General features: G+C 39.7%; 2 long non-coding RNA genes across 2 annotated transcripts in view; one reads left to right on the plus strand and one right to left on the minus strand.

The window, feature by feature from the left end:
- The window catches only part of LOC122464517, a 48,970-nt gene that overhangs the window by 4,770 nt on the left and 24,932 nt on the right, over positions 1-19,268 (minus strand). The gene's annotated exons all lie outside the window — the stretch shown is intronic.
- On the plus strand, positions 75-18,273 carry LOC122464518. Its single transcript, XR_006288618.1, has 3 exons — positions 75-127; positions 17,596-17,662; positions 18,070-18,273. It is a non-coding gene; the product is annotated as an uncharacterized LOC122464518 (long non-coding RNA).

The following is a 19,268-nucleotide window of genomic DNA, read 5'->3' on the forward strand; positions in this document are numbered from 1 at the left end:
GTGTACATCCACTTTCCATTAATGAAGTGGTGAACCAATTAATAAACTTGTATTGCTCAAGAAAGGGTCTTGAACAGTGCAAGACGGTATATTCCTGATGTACTAGGCTGGGAGCTGGGGAGATTTGGTGGGTGCCTTTCTCTGTGTGATTCATGAGTAGCTCTGGGAGCATTCATGCATTATAGCTGGGTGGGGCTCCACATGCTGCTGTGCTGAGGATAACAGCGTCTGTAGGGGTTTGCTACTTGTCACTAAGAAAGCACTATGAGAGACAGCCCAAGCTGGAATGTTAAGGGGGCACAGCAGTTCCACAGTCCCAGGCTGTACCCTGGGGATCCCGTCACAGCGCCGTCTTAACAGAAGGATCTCTCGACTTAGATCCTTGAATTTATTTCAGTGTGGCAACAATGTTCTGAGTAAGAGGCTGAGCAAGGTCTAGTGAGATCTTCTCTCAAGGAAGTACCTGTGCAAATGTCTCTTGCCAGTCCTGCTGTGGGTTGAATGTATGATGAGGTAGATTCCAGTTCATCTCTGTCTGTTCAGCTGCAATATTAGTAATTTCTAAGGGGACAGTGCATAGAGAACATAAGGGGTACTTTAGTAATAAGAGTTTACTAATAAGCGCAGAGTTTGAGTTACTCATTGCTTCCGTCTATCTCCGTCTCTGTTTTTGTTTAGTGGGGAGCCCAATTTCTCACCTATGGTGTCATATCCTAGCCAGTTACCTAAAATAAGCACAGTAGTGAGCACCAGCAACAGCAAAGAGGAAAGCATAGTAGAGGCACCAAACTGGAGAAAAAAATAGCTACTGGGGATGGGGAAGAGGGAGATTATTTTACTGTGCATGGTGATTCTGTCTGGCAACTTGATCCCCTCTGCCCAAAGAGCAAGAACCACAGGGGACATAAAAGGCAATAAGGAGAGGTTCTATAAATTCATTAGGAGCAAGAGAAACATGGGGAAAGTGTAAGATCATTACTTAGTGAGGAAGGAGAGCTAATAATGGACAACATCAAGAAGGCTGAGGTGTTTAATGCCAGTTTACCTCAGTCGTCACTGAAGAGATAAATTGTGACCAGACACTTAACAAAAATAATATTATCAACAACATAAGGGAAGGACTGCAAGTCAAAATAGGGAAATAACAGGTTAAAAATATTTAGATAAGATAGATATATTCAAGTCAGTGGAACCTGATGAAATGCACGCTAGGGTACTTAAGGAATTAGCTGAAACAATCTTGGAACCATCATTGATTACTTTGAGAACTGATGGAGGATGCGTAAGGCCCAAGAGGACTAGAGAAGGGCAGACATAGTGCCTATCTTTAAAAAGGAGAAAAAAGAGGACTTGGGGAATTATAGACCAGTCAGCCTAACTTCAGTACCTGGAACAAGTTATTAAGCAATCAGTTTGTAAGCACCTAGAGGATAATAGGGTTATAAGGAATAGCTAGCATGAATTTGTCAAGAACAAATCAAGCCAAACCAATCTAATTTCCTTCTTTGACAAGGTTACTGGCTTAGTGGATGGGGTGGTGGAGGGAAGCTGTAGACTTGATATATCTTGATTTTAGGAAGGTTTTTGGAATAGACCCATATAACATTCTCATAAGTAAATTAGGGAAATATTGTCTAGATGAAATTATTGTAAGGTGGGTCCAAGACTTGTTGAAAGACCATACTCAATGAATAAATTGATAAATTTGGAGGATTGGTCTGAACTCAACAAGATGAAATTCTATAAAGACACATGCCAAACACTATGCTTAGGAATAAAAAAAATCAAATGCACAGCTTCAAAAAGGGGAATAACTGGCTAGGCACTAGTACCACTGAAAAGGATTATAATGTCAATGGCGGATCAGGAATTGAATATGAGTCAACAGTGTGATGCAGTTGCAAAAAAGGCTAAATCACTGTGCAGTGTATCAACCGGTGTGTCATATCTAAGACCTGGGAGGTAATTGTATCCCTCTAGTCAGCACTGGTGGGGCCTCAGCTGGAGTACTGTGTCCAGTTCTTGGAGCCACTCTTTAAGAAAGATGTGGACAAATTGGAGCAAGTCCAGAGGAGAGCAACAAAAATGATAAAAGGTTTAGAAAACTCGACCTATGAGGAAAGGTTAAAAAAATGGCATGTTTAGTTTTGAGAAAACAAGACTGAAGGGGGAACCTGATAACAGTCTTCAAATGTGTTAAGACCTGTTGAGGAGGGTCCTCAATTGTCCTCCATATCTGCTGAAGATAGGATGAGAAGTAATTGGCTTAATCTTCAGAAAGGGAGATTTAGGCTAGGAAAATCTTTCTAACTATAAGGATGTTAAGCACTTGAATAGGCTTCCAAGGTAGGCTGTGGACTCCCCATCACTGGAGGTTTTAAAGAACAGGTTAGACAAACACCTGTCAAGATTGGGTCTAGGTAGACTTGGTCCTGCTGCATTGCGGGGGTTTGGATTAGGTTACCTCTTGGGGTCCCTTCCAGCTGGACATTTCTATGATTCTATTATGGGAGGATTAGAAGAAAGTGGGAGGTTTCTTGCATATCCCTGTGTACATGCTCAAAGGCCCCTCCAATCCACTCTAAAAACTTCAGTCATCCAATTAGGGGGCCAAAACAGTACCAGTTTGAATACAGAGCCATAGCAAATAGTTTGTGCTCAAGCCATTGGCTCACACATGTTCACATAAAGTATTCAAACAATTCTGAATAATAGAATTATTATAAACATCGGATTTCTTTGCAAATACTTCATAAACAGAAAGGAGAGGGCTAAATTAGTCAAATAAATAATTCACTATGAATTTCTCAGTTCTATTTTGTACCAAACATTTAAGTTCCCATCACCTATTTCTTCAATCTGCTGAACAGGTCAGGTAGGCCAAGACCCTGGGAGTTTCTTGCTTTCTGTGGCAGCATGGGGCACAGGTCATCTGCTGGTTTGAACTAGAGTGAGTTGTGGATTCTCTATACCTTAAAGTCTTTAAATAAAGATTTGAGGATTTTGGTAACTCAGCCAGAGATTATTACAGGAGTGTGTGGGTGAGGTTCTGTGGCCTGTGTTGTACAGGAGGTCAGACTAGATGATTATGATGGTTCTGTCTGGCCTTAAAGATTATGAACATCTATGAAGACTAAAACCAAAAGAAAAGAAATTTTTGCCACCCATCAAGTAATCACACAGGGACGTTTCAAGTCTGTGAAGTTGCCAGTAATTGCATTTCAATGGAATCCACATTTTCAAGTTTCAGTCACTCCAGTCCCATAGACTTTCTAAAACTTCCAGTCTATGATCAGGTTTCCTTGTTTACTGGTGGAGGTAGCAACCTATCCATATGGAAAATCTCACTGCTAGGTCTTGTGAGATTACTTTTTTTTATAGTCAGCATTCAGAACCTGATTCAGGAAAGCACTTTAGCATGTGCCAGAACATGCTTGTTTGTACGCACATATTTAAGTGCTTTCCTGAGTCGGGGCCTCAGTGAAGAACTGTTGGTATTTGATGTCCAGGTAAATACCAAAAGAAAGGATTTGTTCCTTGCTTAAAGATGACTTCAAATTTTACAAAATAGTGGTAGGAATGCGAATGGAAAAAATTCAACATATAAGGGTGAATTGTTCAATTCTTGAACTGCAAACTTTTTGAAAGTTTTCAGCTGGCTGAAGACATGTTCGCAAAGGTTGGAATATCTTGCATATTCCCTTGAATAATGGTTTTCATCTGATGGCCATATGCAAAATATAATGAAAAGGAATGTGATTGTGTTATGTAATCCTAGAAACCTACAATAAAGTACTCTCCCACTTTCCCCAAACTGTGGGTATTATAATGATGCATTTTTTTTCTTGGAGATTCTCATGTCATGTGCCTTTCCTCTTGTTGTTTATATACTTATTAGGCTATCTGTCCTAGTAAGACCAGAATCATTGGGTAAGCAATGGTATTTCTAATAATTCAAGTCAGTATTGTTGTATCAACATTTCAACATTGAAGAAACAGTTAAAATACTGTATTAGAAAACCAATGAGAATTCAGTACTGTGACGATTCAGTTCACTGCAGCTTCCAGTCAGTACAACAGAGAGTAATAAAAAAGAACAAACAATTAATTGTGATTTCATCAACAAGATTTAACCTTGATCATCATCACTAGCAGTGTTGTGGTATTAAAGACCACATACTGACCTCTTTTTATGTCACAGTTAGAAAGGCCTTTGCTGAATCAACATTTACGGGTCAGGGACTTGTTCTATCATCAGAGATCATTTTGTTTTTACCAGTATTAAATTCCCAGTGAGTATGTATCTTCTGTTTGTTTCTGCCATTCAGAACAGTCTCCATTTCTTGTTAATTTATAAACTGTGCAGTGAAATCAAATGAGCCTCCCGTAGGGCCTTCTTTTTTATTGTAAACATGCTAATGCTAGTGAAAACACTGATGTATTTTAGCTACTAAACCAGCAGGAAAAATAATAGTTTCAGGACATCGTGGCAATTCAAATGTAGTATCTGTTCAAAACTGCACCCAACATACCTAGTTATGATACGTATTTTGGAGGAAAGCTGTATTAAAGACATTTTCTGGATATATCAAGACTGAAATCGCTGTTAAACTTCCCCTTACACAATATCTTTAGTCAGACAGATGTGCAAAATGTAGATGGTTGAAGCGTTCCCCTTCTTGGGAAAAACAGTGACACACTGAAAGCCAATTAGTTGAGACTTTGTTTAATCTTTTGGATTGCGAAGGACAGCATTGCCTCTACTGGCTGTCTCTTTAAGAAGCTCAAAAACAAAACAGTTGGAGCAAAAGAGGCTGAAACGCTAGGAAAAATTTGGCTTCGCCCCTTATCAGAAGAATCTACTGCTTCATTTTATTCAATAAAGGACATCTTTTTTATGGGTTCTCGTGGCAGACCTGAGTGACTGCTTCTTGTTTAGAAAATAAATACAAAGCTAAAAATCTGGATTAATTACACGGAATACAGACATGGCCATAGAAATCATTTCCATTTCTTGATATGGGACATTGCTCTTTATTATTTTTATGCTGTTGCAGAAGTTGTAACATGCCTTAAAAATGGGTGCCAAGTTTTCTTATGCAAGAGGGCTGGATATGTCTGTGCTTTGCCTGTGATGAATCTGGGCTAATGCGCGAGTACCTCGGATACGTGCACCACAGAGATTACAGTGGAGGTGTCTCTTCTCACTCCATGAAGCAGCCACACCATTTCATGGGGCACAATCACAATCACGCTGCTGGGAGAAGCCTTAAACAAAATGAGAGAGCCAGACCTGATAGACTTTATTTAAAGTCTATAAAAAGTTAACAACCTCCTCTCAATAATTATGTATCTATTAAAAAAAATACTAAAAAAGATACAGGGCCAAAACCTAATAGCATTTATGCTAATATGATGCTGAACACTCATCGGCTGTAGACATGAGCCAGAGTGGGTCACATCTCGCTTAGAAGCTTTAGATTGTGTATTCCATTCAGCATGTGTCTGTTCAAATGATTTTTTTCCGCGTGAAGTAAGCAAGTCACCTCTAGTAATGCATTACCTCTGTCCAGGCTGTCTGGGTTTCACTGAAATTGCATCCTTTCCTATTGAAAACTTGAGGGTTTAAAATTTCCCAGCTGTTGTTGTGTAATGCTCCTTCATTTAACTTTCTAATTGCAGGCGAAATGCCCCAGTTCTCACTCTGGTTTTAGTCACTGAAGGAAATGGGATTTTTACTACAGTTTTGTATCACTGTAAATGCACAGAGCTGCTCCTGATTTATGATTGTGTGAGTGAGATTAGCATGATGACTTATGTAAGGATCACAGGATTGGACCTGGTATGTAGAACTACTAACTTGCAGTTCCTCGTGACCCTCTATGTCCATCTAATTGACAGAGACTAAAAAAATATTGTTTATGAGGACTAAAGCAAGTGAATAGTGAGGGATGATGGAGAATATAAAGACATATTAGACTACATGGAAATATTTTCCCCTAGTTTCTAAACTTGAAACTTTCATCCCCATTTCATTGCTTCTGCTTTTATGAGAAATCCAAATTTTCTTAGGGCATTAAAATGACAAATTGGCGGATTGTGTCTGTTGTTTTATTTTAAATATGGAGCTGTTTGCTTGTCAAGCAGCTTCATAATTACCAGCAGTCTATGTGGTATCAAGGCAAGAGATCATCAGATCAAGTTTCATGTTTATTCCACAGCCAACGTCTTCCCTATTGCTAATGAAAGTCTCCTAGGGACTGGCACATCTGAGGCTGGCAGCTCTGAAACATCACTCTGAGCTACAATTCCATCCCAGCCCCCACGCTGGTTTTGGTTTTGATCCCATCACATATTTATAATTGTATCCAGTTAGTAAGTATATTTTCAATAGTGCCTCTGAAGGCAGCTCAAAATAATAACGTTAATTAATTATTTTTGTTGTTGGTAATCGTGTGTACATGTTTGTTGTGTGTGTGCGCGCGTGCGGGCATATGTACTTTTCCACAGGTTGGCCCCACTTCAATTTTTGTAAATTAAGACAGCTCTTCTCTAGGGGATAAATACCTTCAGGTTTCTCCTGGCTCACATTTTGCCTCTCAGTTAGGCTGCTTCTCCCCAAAGTTGAAACACTTTGGCCATGGAGAGTAAAATGTCTCTAACAGCGATTTAATGAATAAAAGATTTGCAAATAAAATAAAGATGGAAATGGCCTTCCCAAGAGAACTCCTGCTTGAATTTGCTGTAATGCTCTCAGTAGAAATTTTCCAAGTCTTACCTTTTCCCTGTCTAGCAATAATACTGGTGTTATGACTATTTATATGAAATGTGAACTCGCTGATGGTACAGTATGAGTAACATCACAGAACCTTTGATATTGTAGAATTGGATCAGTTGGCATGTCATGACATGCATATTCATAACCTAGCAGGCCTTGTAGTCGATGTATGCATAAGGGACTGATAAGAAAAAAATTGATTTATGACAATCTCAAAAACATGGTCTCCAAAGATGTATTCTGCAGCTTTGAGACCTATAGTTTAGGCTCTATTAATTTTACACTGCTGTCTGGAATTATCCATCTGTTTAAAGGTTAACTGTCTTCACACTTATGAAATGGGTATTTCTGTTTTGGTTCCCGCTTTGTTCATGCCACTGATTTATAAAATATAAAATACATAACCACATAAAAGGCTTTATTTCATCTCTAGCATGCAACATCTACTTATCTCAAACTTTTCATTGCCACTTTTTTATATTATTTTGGTTGCTAAAAGTATTTGGAAAAAATTTTAAACCACAAAGTTTGTGCTGTACAAAGCAAACACAAGCACACCCACTTGCTCAGATGAACATATCACACAAATTCTTTGCCACAGATGCATAGCATACAGACTACTTGCTTCATTGCCTGCATGCTAATATGTAATAATAGAAACCTTAAAAGTTATGTAAGCAAAGATGTTTTTCAGGATGAGGCTGAAGGACATGTCAAATGTAGCCAGAGCTTACACCATTAAAGGCTTTAAAGACCAACAAAGCCAACCTAAAATCAATCTTCTGCTTTATAGGCAGTGCATATAAAGAAGACAGGCTGAGGTAATATGATCAGTGTTGCTCAAATCAGTGAAGAGCTAAACAAGACACAAGTATTTGAGAAGCCGTGATAGGCAGTAATTACAAAAATCAAATTTTCATGGCCACGAGTGCAGGAGTTGTTGTGAAGCTGTCATGTGATAAATAGAGGTGCAAAATGTGCAGCTGAAAATAAAAACACTTTATTCAATGACTTTCTATGGACATGGCAGGGTTGAAAGGAAAGTTATGATCTTGTTAGTGCTGAAAAATGCCCTCAATAAGTGGGAACATAGACACAAAGGAATAGGGGAGACTTCTGAAAATACTTCCCTACAGGATGCCCTGCATTCCTACTACATCCTGACCCAGGAAGCAGTGAAGTGACAGGAGCAGCAAAGGTGGGTCCTATAGGCCTCTCTAGAAAGGCCTCATGGCAGCAGCCAACCAGAGCCCAACAGGCTCAGTGAAAAGGGGCTGCAGGGCATTAGCTATTCAGTTCTTGGCTGGGACCAGAAGAGTGAAGAAGGGTGCTTCTCTTTGGCCCTGAGATAGGGCTGGAAATAAAAGGGGCCTCGTAGGAAGAGGCCCAGTGAAATAGCAGCAACAGATTGGAGTAGGCAGTACATAGCTGCTGCGTACAGGGTCCCTTGGATTAGAACCCAGGGTAGTGGGTGTACCTGGGTTCCCCTACTGGCCATAGTTAAAGTGGCATGAACCCCAAGAATGTGACAGGGCTTACCTGGGAGCCTGAACAAAGGGCTGAGTTTAAAGGGCTCAGAGCCAGGGTAAAAAGATTTAATACCCAGTAAGGGGTTCATTTGGCAGGAGGGAGATACCACTGAAGATCCTGACAAGGTTGGCCGACAACCTACAGGGAGCACCAGAGGTGGGAGAAGGACTGCAGTTATTGGGTCAGATTATGACTCTACAAGTATTTATTGGTTATAATGTGGTTGTGAAACTTCACCACCCTTCAGGAGTTCCTGGACAACTTGTACCTGGGGGTGGACAGCATGGCTGGTGTGACAACTTTTGGAAGGGTTTTGCCCTTCCCTGCACACTTTGGGGAGCATAGTGCATGCTGGACATGTATAGTCATTGCATCCCCGGAGCTGAAGTACTGCAGTGGTGCCCAGAGCCTGTGAATGGTTTCAAGGGAGCATTATTCAAGCATGCAGGAGTGCCCACTGTAGGCCTGATCCTGCAAGGTATCATATACCTTCAACGTCTACAGTTGGTACCTATGTACTCTACAAAATACAATGGTGTGATCCAAAGACCATATAAGTCAATGGTCCCTTAGTTGAAGAGGAGAAACTGAGCAGAGAGGCAGAAGAGGTGGAATAATTCTTCAGCACATGGATCCCTGAAAAAAGGTCTCCTTAGATAGACTGAAAACAGAGAGGGCTCTGTAATGCTCAGCATAGAACTACAGTAGCTGAAATAAACCCAATGCTTTTCAAAATTCCAGGCAAAACAATAAAGTCTGCGCTCTAGATAAAATGCTGAGCCTCCCATCCGAGGATACAAGTGACTCCCTCTAACTTCAGTGGAAGTTACTTTTATCCTGCAGAGGGGAATTTGGACCTTTGCAGATGAAAGGAAATAACTGGTTCCCCAGAAAGAGCAGAGACATAGACAAATAATCTAAGAGAAGGCTAGTTACTATATTTGGATACTGAAAAAAAACGGCATCGTGATTAGCATTGGAAGTTCAGAAGATTAAATCAGCATGAGACGAACACAGGTGTAAGGTAATTATTAGTTACAAGCCTTAGACTACCATCCTGAATGGAAGAACAAAGTGGTGATCCTACACTTTCAAGAGTCCCAGCCTGTATTTGCAGTCAATGGGATGAGTAAATCCAAAACAGCAACAAGCTAGAGTGCTACAGATCCTTGCACAGAACTGTTACAGTATCAGAGTACTGTGAAAGCTGCAGAACTAAGGCAGACCCTCCTCAAATGCAGAATCAGTGACCATAAACTACGCATGGAATTGGAGGTACAAACGGTATTCTATACTGAGACACCAGAGACAGTGCAGCCAATGTGCTAGGGGAGAGATTGAGACAGAGACACGCTTTCTGCTCCAATATCTGTAATACCAGGAAATGCAAGAAAGATATTTTCCCCAAATTACTAGGAATTATAAAAGACTTCTTATCAAAGAGTAATGAGGAAAAACTGCCTGACTCTGGAAGAAAGAAAAGAGAGAGAGAAAAAAAATGATTCTACACATATGCCTGGTCACCCCAGGTCAGAAATGGAGAGTAATGACAAATCGATATTGGGGATAAAAACCTGAACAGACCGTGCAAAGCTACTGTGTGTGGATCTTGCCTTCCTCTTGCAGATACCTGAGGGTTCCCTGTCTTCTTTATACTTGGGCAATACGTGTATAGCTTGTTGTGCCAATAAAATTTCATTCAACTAAGACTGTATTAGCATAAAAGTCATCTAACAATTATGGTGACACAGTACTTCTAATACAGAAGAGTGTCTCTTCCACTTGCACTTCCTGTCTTGAAGCTATCGTACAGTGTTTGCCACTCCAGGCATATTTTGGTGAATATCAGTTGTGAATAAACGAGATTGAGGACTACTCCTGTGCTTAAAGTCAAGCATGTACTTAAGTGCTTGGCTGGATTGACACCTTAGTTCTGAAATTCTTTAAGTTGTTTTAATCAAAGTCAAACATGGGAAGGTACAACAGGGGACATGGAAGGGTGTGTGTGAAAAGGAGTTTGATCTTTGGTCAAGCAGACTTTAGAGATGTATTGAGACAGTAGAGGGAACTTTACCACCGATAAGGTCTGCAGCTGACTGGTCATTCTTATCAGGAGCCCAAATACCAGAGATACTATAGGAGAGGCTGGCTTGCGCACGTTTTTATTTAAAATTCCCCTCCCAATCCACAAATCATTTCTTTCTGTAGGACACTAGTGGAGAACCTCTCCAAAAATCCCCACAACTCGGTGGGCAGGTTTTCTGTTCAGTGCCAGGTGCAGAAATAAAAAAGACAAGCACACAGAGACTTTTTGTTACTGAGATTAATTTTCACATTCTTACAATTCCTGACACCTGCTGCATCCTGATGTGGCAGATTCAACATTTAGACAGCCATATACTGGTTACTATTGATCAGGGGGGAAAAGGGCATTTATTGCTCCCGGATTCTATTTCGCCTGTTTTGTAATTATTAGCTTCCACTTGTACTAGTTTTTTTGTTATTTAGTGTTTAAAACGATCTTAATTAATTTTTTGTTTTGAAAGCGGGACAGGCACTCATGAGATAGATAATGGATTGATAAACAACACTTGAGGGGACCCAGGAGTGCTCATCATTTGCGAGATAGGGTATGTTAAACATAATACTGGTAAGATCAAGCCCTCCAGGACAAAAAATGAAAGAGGCATTTAATTGGAACACTTAGCAATCACAAAACCCAGACAGAGGTTAAATTGTTTTGAGCAAGAGAAATTAATACATTAAAGGTTACGTTTCCAACTGTGAGGCTGCAGAGCCAGGCTCTTATGCAGTGTCAGAATTACATAAGGCAGAAGAAATGGCTCTGAAATGATTGTGGAATCATTAACAAAAGCCAAGGCAGAGTAAGACATTTCCCAGCAGGAGGGTGTGAAGAAGAATAAAGACATGGAGAGAGCTCATTAAGAATGAATTGCAGACCATAAACATTTGAAACCACTAAGTGTGGAGTTCTATCTGTTATCTAATGACTCAGAAATTATAAAACTAGCAATGACTTTCAGAAAAGGAGTTGACTTTGCAGGAGGTTGTTTGCCATTATGAAAAAAAAGGTATTTTTTTTCTAGTTGGGGTGAAAAATATAAAAATCCTTCATCTTTGTAAGTCAGCACAATTTAAGCAACTTCAGCTATAGCCCTGAGAGATTTTCTTCTGTATAATTACACATTGTTTCAGATTTAGAAACAAGGATGTTGGATGGAGGAACTGCGTAAAGGATGAAGGAGGAGACAAGAGGTTCTTTCCTTATTGTCTGTCTGCAAATGATTAACCTCTTCATCTTGGAACAGATCTAGCAAGTGCTGAGATCGCTAACTGGTGGGAATTCTTAAAATGTTCTTCATTTTGATTAAGGTCTAGATTGCTTTTTGCATGATAACCATATAACAGTCAAAGAATTTATGTGAATGAAATGCATTGACCAAAATGTATCCATCTGTTAAGCACCATCAGTTGGGCAGTGCTGTAGAGAATATCGAGGCAGACATATTCCCTGGCGCCAAGAGTTAACATTCTAAATTACATACATTTTGTGCAACCAGTGCACCAGACTGTCAGGAAATGATCTAATCCCAAATTTGTACAGATTTTACTATTCTTTTGTTGGATTAATATTCAAAATTGTGATAGAAGAAGTATGACTAAGGAAGGCTTTTGAAAGAAGAGGAGGAGGCCAACTGGTGCACAAGCAGAGGGAAGGAGGTCCAAGTTTAGGGGGTGGCATGGAAGAAGTTGCAAACAGGAGGGGCATGAGTGTTAAGCAAAACAGCATGGGTGGAGGGCAGGGACTGGGTGGGGGACTACTAGGAAATGAAAACAGAATTGTAGGCAGGGCAGAGTTGAGGTGAGGATAAGAAGCTTGAATATGGTGTAGAATAAGTGAGACTATATATCCACACAAAGAATGAGGAGTACTTGTGGCACCTTAGCGACTAACAAGTTTATTTGGGCATAAACTTTTGTGGGCTAAAACCCACTTCATCGCATGCATGCAGTGGAAAATACAGTAGGAATATATATACACACACAGAGAACATGAAAAGATGGGGGTTGCCATACCAACTCTAACGAGACAAATCAATTAAGGTGGGCTATTATCAGCAGGAGAAAAAAAACTTTTGTAGTGATAATCAGGATGGCCCATTTCAAAGGGTTGACAAGAAGGTGTGAGTAAAAGTAGGGGGAAAATTAGCATGAGTAGTTCTGTTGTGCTTAAGGAAGACTCCGTGCTCTGGTTTAAGACCCTGGGCTCAGGTCTCTCTTCTTTCAAATTATTCCTGCCCACTAGCTCCAGATGCTCTTTACTCAGAGATTCCACAAAATTTCAGGTGTGGATACACAAGAACATCCCCCAGGTGCCACATATGTAAGTACCGAGAATAATCCTGGGTACAAATATATTTCAGCACCATGCTGCTCCCTTCCTGTGAACTGATGAACCGTGAAAGAGAGCTTTTCTGAAGGCCCTGCAATGAGGGCACTCGTTGGATGGGGGCGGAGGGTCAGGAGATTTAGGTACTATTTTCAGCTGTGCCACTGACCTACCGTGTGACCTATGTCAAGTTTATTCAATTAGCTGTTTCTCAATTTCCCCAGTGGCAATGACAATACTTACTAGAGCCACTTGAAAAATGGGATACAATTTTCACCCCCTCTTTTCGGTTAAAATTCAAAATTTTGATTAAATAGGTAATCAGAATTGAAAAATTTCAGTCAGTCCTGATACTTAACTACCTTTGTCTGGAGATTGACAATTGGAAAGCTCTACATAAGCCCTAAGCATTATTAAAGTGTACTTTCCAGACAAATACATTTTAATTGGTAAAGTGTTGCATTTAAGACCAATATGTGTATAGTTCTAACTTATCACACAATGGGGATAATTGTTTTTTATCTCCCTTTGCAGTCTAGCCAATTGCATCATTAGTACAAATTTTGCAGATTACAAATCACAATTTTGCATCTTGGTACAAAATTCCTCATATGTAGAGAACACACAAATAACTGAAGCACACTCCTCCCATTTCATAGCTCTGGTTTATAAAACGGCCTCCTATTTTGTGCCTGAATATATTTTTCACGCTGAATGAATCACAGGCTCAAATGGTAGTAGTTAGACGTCTAATGACAAGACTGAGCTGGCAAATAGCTCGATTTCAGAAGTCATGCATTTGTGCTTACATTTAATGGTGCATGCAGCACTACACCCACAATTACGTGGGGGTGCAAAATTAGAGGTCGCGCTAATGCCTGTACAACAATATGTACCGGCATTACATATTTCAAAAATTTCAAATACTGTCTCTCCAGCTAGGACCAGTTCTAGCATTTTGGCTACCCTAGGCCACTTGCCCCTTCTAGTCCTGCAGCCATTCCCAGGATAAATTGTCACTAAACATTTTTCTGCCCCTATTATTTTGCTGCCTTAGGCAACTACCAGATCTAGCTGAATTATAGAGACAGTCCCACTTTCAACAAAATAAAAAAAAATCACAGTGAAGAAATTGCATTATACATTAGTCTATTGGCAAATATCATGGGCCAAATACACCTACTTCAGATGGCAATGAATCTCCCATTGGCTCTAGTGTGGGTTGCAGGGTAGAATGTGGTCCCTCAAATGATTGGTATATACCTAATAAACTACCTTGTATGTAAAATGAAAACTGAAGGTATACTTCCTTGCCTGAATTTTCCTTAAGCATCAAATAACCATGTGGTACTATCCAAATACCTACATGTTGGAAGGATGCAGGCTTAAATCACTAAGTTCAGCTTAACATTCAGACTTCAGAGGAAAGAACATTTGTGAGCAGATGAAGGAAAGGGGTTTTGAATTGGCCAAAAAACCCTGCAAAAACAGTGATTATGAAATTTCTCTAATAAATAACCAGGATTGAATGGCTACAACGTGCAGGCCAAAATGACAATTGAATGGAAAATATCACGTAGGAGCCCATCGGACATTTCCCCATTGCTGTTGTTCCTATATCTCTAGATACTGCGGGAAGAGGGTTTATTGTGTTGCAGATTTGCTGCAGAGTGCGCAGCATGCTGCTCTGACAGAGATACTTCCAATGGCCTTTGCTGCAATACCATGTTCTGTATGTACTTAGCTGAAATCAATGGGACATGTAAATGAGTATAGGCAGAATCCCTTCTACTGCTATGAGCAAAGCATCTGTGGTATCCTAAGCAAATAAAAGGATCAGTTCCTGCAGGATACACAAAGAACTGTGACCCCATAGTAACTATGAGGGGACTGTTGTGAAGTTGAATATGTGTAACTTCCTATGGGGTTTTAGCAATATAAGGGTAACTCAGTATGAGCACGCAAGAGCTTAGCCAGTTTGTAGCAGGGAATATTAGTTAAGGTCACACCATGCAGGAGAGAAACATCTGTAATTAGAAAGCAAAATCTTTAATGGGAGAGGAAAATAAGTGTTGCCTATATAAAAGACAGCCGCTGAATAAACAAATTATATGCCAAGGCTAAATGATTCATTGCCCTGAAGAAATATATGGAGTAGGCCAAACAGTAGAGGAAAAAAGAAAAACCATATTTCAAGGACTGTACAGAACCAGACCCTGAAAGGAAACACAAATTCTTGGAAAATATCCCCTTGAAGTAAATGGCCACCTAAACACTCACTTGCCCGAGACAAAACAAAATTAGAATAATAAACTAAAAGAGAAATAAAGAGTTGGGGCAAGGGGGATGAAACAATGAAAGAAATACACAAGATAAAGAGAAAACATACAGTGTAATATTTCATTTGTCAATATACCACAGTGAAACATAAACTAATCCTCATTCATATGGGAATATCCTCTGAGAATTTACTTGTGGCTTTGATTCTCTTGACTTCTCTTCTGGAAGACCTGGGAAATTTAAAAGCAGAAATGTAAATAAGAATTCACTGCAGAACCCCTAAAAATTACACACCTTGCAAATTGCATACCTTTGTGCATGTGCATAATAAAATAAATATGTTTGAATGTATTCTTACAGCTAGGGATCATATGGATATACTTATATACATTCATACACAATACCCACTGCTTAGTTAAGTACAAGGGAAAGAAAAGATTTTCTTTGAAGACCAAAAGTCAGACCAGAGGTAACAAAAGTAAAGCGTAATTTACCCTGTAGTTAAAAACCGAAGGAATCTTTTTACTAGGGTCTGCTGGATCTATTCATGCCATTTGAGAAGAATATAAAAGAGACGCTTTGGGATTTTGAAGTAAAAATTCACAACAGTATGTCTTTATTTTTCCCCCCCCTTCAACCAAGACATCTTTTGCTAGAGTCCTTTATCTAGAGCTTTGTATACATATTTTTAATCCTATACAAAAATGATAGGATGTCAAGAAGGATCTATAATAACACCATTTTTTTATTTCACTTCAAAGACTTGGCAATTTCTGATCCATGTGACATTCACACTCCTTCAGGGTCAAACAACATCTTGCAGCCTTCATAAAATGATTAAATATTTTAAACAGCTCCTGCTTATACCTCCATCGCCCCTCGAGACTGATACTGTTATCGTTTTTGTCAAAGCCAGTTTCCATCCGCATTTGTCATTCCTGCTTGCATTTATGAGTTATCAATCGCCACGTCAAAATGCAAAATAACTGATGTTCTTTGGGCGGTATTGGATGGTCTATCTGGGGCTTTTAATCAATGCTGATTTTTATTTTCCATACCCATACATAAATCTTCACCATTCTGGGCCACATATAATGCGTTTGTACAAAACGCAGTGACAGAAGCAGTAGTTATATTATCAAACATTATACCTCGGGGCTAACTGAGTATCAAGGGCTTTCAAAAGGGAACATTGGGAATTACTGTGGAGGAGAGATGACTGCAGTAGAGAATATAAGGGATTGGTTGTTGCCATTTATAAATCAACATCACGCAAGCTAATCCTTCTCACTTAAATGCAGTCCAAAGACTTTTCCTGATAGTACTGAGTTTCAGAGTATTTTTTTAAAGCACGCATAATGCACACAAACAATGGTTATATGCATTTTCTTATTTCTTGAGCTATTCCCTAGGGATGTATATAGAAGCTATGGTGCTGTTCTCCACCTCCCCCCCGAAGGCCTACAAGCCAGTAAATATCCTCTTTTTAATCATACCTGAATTATTAGTGCCTTCCTCCACCCTCAATTTTCACCTGAGCTGCTATAATAAAAAAAAAAGAATGTTTCATTCACTAAAAGGGTATCTGCCTCATTCAGCCAATGAAGATTACAGCCAGCTATAGAAATGGCTCATAACCCGTGCCAAGCCAGTAATAATGGCTGGATCTGGGACATTTAGGACAAGATTTTCCAAAATGCTTAACATCCGTGTGCTGGATTCTTTTGAAAAATCTAGCCATCACTGGTCAGCATGTGAGAGCAATTTGGGGATCCTTTGAAAAGATGTCTGAATGGATGTGCCTGGAACACAAAATTAACCTGAACATCTGACTTCTGGTTAACTGGAATTCCCACCTAGCTGAAAATTATTCACATTATTATTAATGTTGATGGGCCAAACCCTGGATCCTGTGCATAGTCTGAGTTACTTTGGGTTTGTGGGGATCAGGGACAAGGGTCTTCTTCCATTATAGGGCCCTGATTCAGTAAAGCACTTAAGCAGGCATAGTACTGTATATCCAGATCCATGCAGGAAAGCACTATAAGCATGTGCTTAAGTGCTTGTTTTTTAATTGGAGTCAGGTGGAAGGAGCATTGGCACAGCAGAGTGACTCAGAGGCTGTACTGCAGCTTCAGGACGGCATGTATTAAAAAAACCAAACAACCTCCCAGTTCTGTATCTGAGATGTGGAGGACAGGGCAAAGCTGATCTAGGGTGATGTAGGGTATGACAGGGTATGAAAGGGCAAAGCTGATCTAGGGTGATTTAGGGTATGATTGCACATCCTGTTACATGCTCTCACTCATCAGCTGAAGCAGCTGTGTTTTAGCATTCATGTTAGCTTTGCAGTTCTCAATGGAACTTGGCTGACTTCTTCTAGGGAAGAAAGAAAGTGCTGGTGAATCTAATTAAGATTCATCTGCCATTAAAGGGATGGATCCCAAAGTCAGGTAATTTTAAATGAAGCTGAAGCTGCCAATGCCATCTGACTTGGTTAGACTTTACCAGAGAAAGGAAATATGTGATGTGGAAGAGGGGTAGAATTTCAGCTTTAAAGATGGCAAGTTAGTGCTTGTGATGTTCTTCCTTCCAGCTCTCAATGTCATGGCTAGACTGAAGTCTAGAGAAGACCTCTGAGATAATGGACTATAACTAGTATGGTAAGTAGAATCTTTACCTCTGCTTTGATAACTAAGCTTTCTGCCACATAACCAAAATCTTTAATTAAGTTTGCAGTAAAACATTTTCTAGATAATCCCCTTTTCTTTTGCAGTCTTTACTATTGTGTTTAGCCTCTGACACAGACTAACTTAAAGTATGTTTTTGAGCCGCTTTCACAAAATGGTTTAAAGACCTTCACTCTGAGTGCCTCCTGAAGGAAGGTCACCAAAAGTCTGCCCCTTTCAGGCAGATTGGTTTTATTCCTCATTAGGTGGCACAAACAGCAGAGTGTTTGTTTGAATTGGAGCCCTAGTGTAAGGGGTCACCTCATTTTATGTTTGTGACAAACCAGTGCGTTAGCACTACTGTGAAGTAACCTTGGCTAACCATTACCATTTTCTGGCAGGGTCCTAATGGCAAGTGTAATGAAGATGTGGGGTTAAGGTGACTAGAAGACAAGTCTGTGACAACATACCATGATCCATGTAGAACCTATGCCTGCTTTTCCAAAGTCTCTGAAACTTGTCAGAAAATTGGGGCTGCATTGTAGACCATCCTAGCACTAGGCAGAGGCACAAAAGCAAGAAGACTGCAAGACTTCACAGGTATTCATGGGCATGCTTGAATATTTAAGGAAAAAAAGATTAGTATGGCTTCCAAAGTATAATTGCAATTGTCCCCTTCTTCATGGGCACTAGTGCAAGCTAATTGGCCTTCACTTCCTTTATGCACCCCCATCTTCAGCTTAGGATACATAACTCACATAGCAATCAATTATCTCGCAGGATAGTAGCAGCAGCAGCCGTGTAGGACTTGCAATGGTAGGGGCTATCACTTAATTAGTTCTGCAGGATTCGTCACTGAAACTGTGAAATAAAAAGGTTGACAACTGCAAACTTGTATTTACACAGTGCTTTGCAGTCATAAAAATGTCTCAAAGTGCTTTGTAGGAAAAAATGCATGAATCTAAACAAAAGTGTTCTCTTTGAGAGATGGCTAATAATTAGTACTACTGCATATCAAACAAAAATGAACTGTGGATACTTAGGTGTATTAATTAAGAGGAAAGGTTATGTTTTCTGTAAACAGTAAAATGATTCTTTATTAGTCCTAAACCTGCAGGTCTTACTAAAACGAACTCCCATTGAAAACAGTCTAACAAAACCCAGTTTTCTCTAAGCACGTTTTAGGTCCTAATTCAGCAAAGCACTTAAGCAAATATCTAACTTTTGAGCCCATCTCAATTCAGCAATACACTTTAGATCTCAGTTCAGCAAGGTACTTAAGTACATGCGTAACTTAAAGTATGTGAACAGTCCTATTGACTTAAGTGGGACTGTTCATGTGCATAAAGTTAAGCATGTGCTTAAGTGCTTTGCTGAATCAGAGTCTCAATGAATAATTATATGAGTATTTTATGTATTGCATGCTGGGTGCATGAGAGGACTCCCTGCTTGAAAAAACTAAACTGGCTTTTTATTAAGGGAACTAATTACAGAGATGCTGCAGCTAGCATTCTAGCCATGTGCACCCAGACTGACTTCATTGTACTGCTCCCAAACACTTGTTGCAAATGGTGCTTCTCACTCCTAGGTCCTTGCATGT

Source organism: Chelonia mydas, chromosome 2 (assembly GCF_015237465.2).
Source record: "Chelonia mydas isolate rCheMyd1 chromosome 2, rCheMyd1.pri.v2, whole genome shotgun sequence".
In the NCBI taxonomy this organism is placed as follows: Eukaryota; Metazoa; Chordata; order Testudines; family Cheloniidae; genus Chelonia; species Chelonia mydas.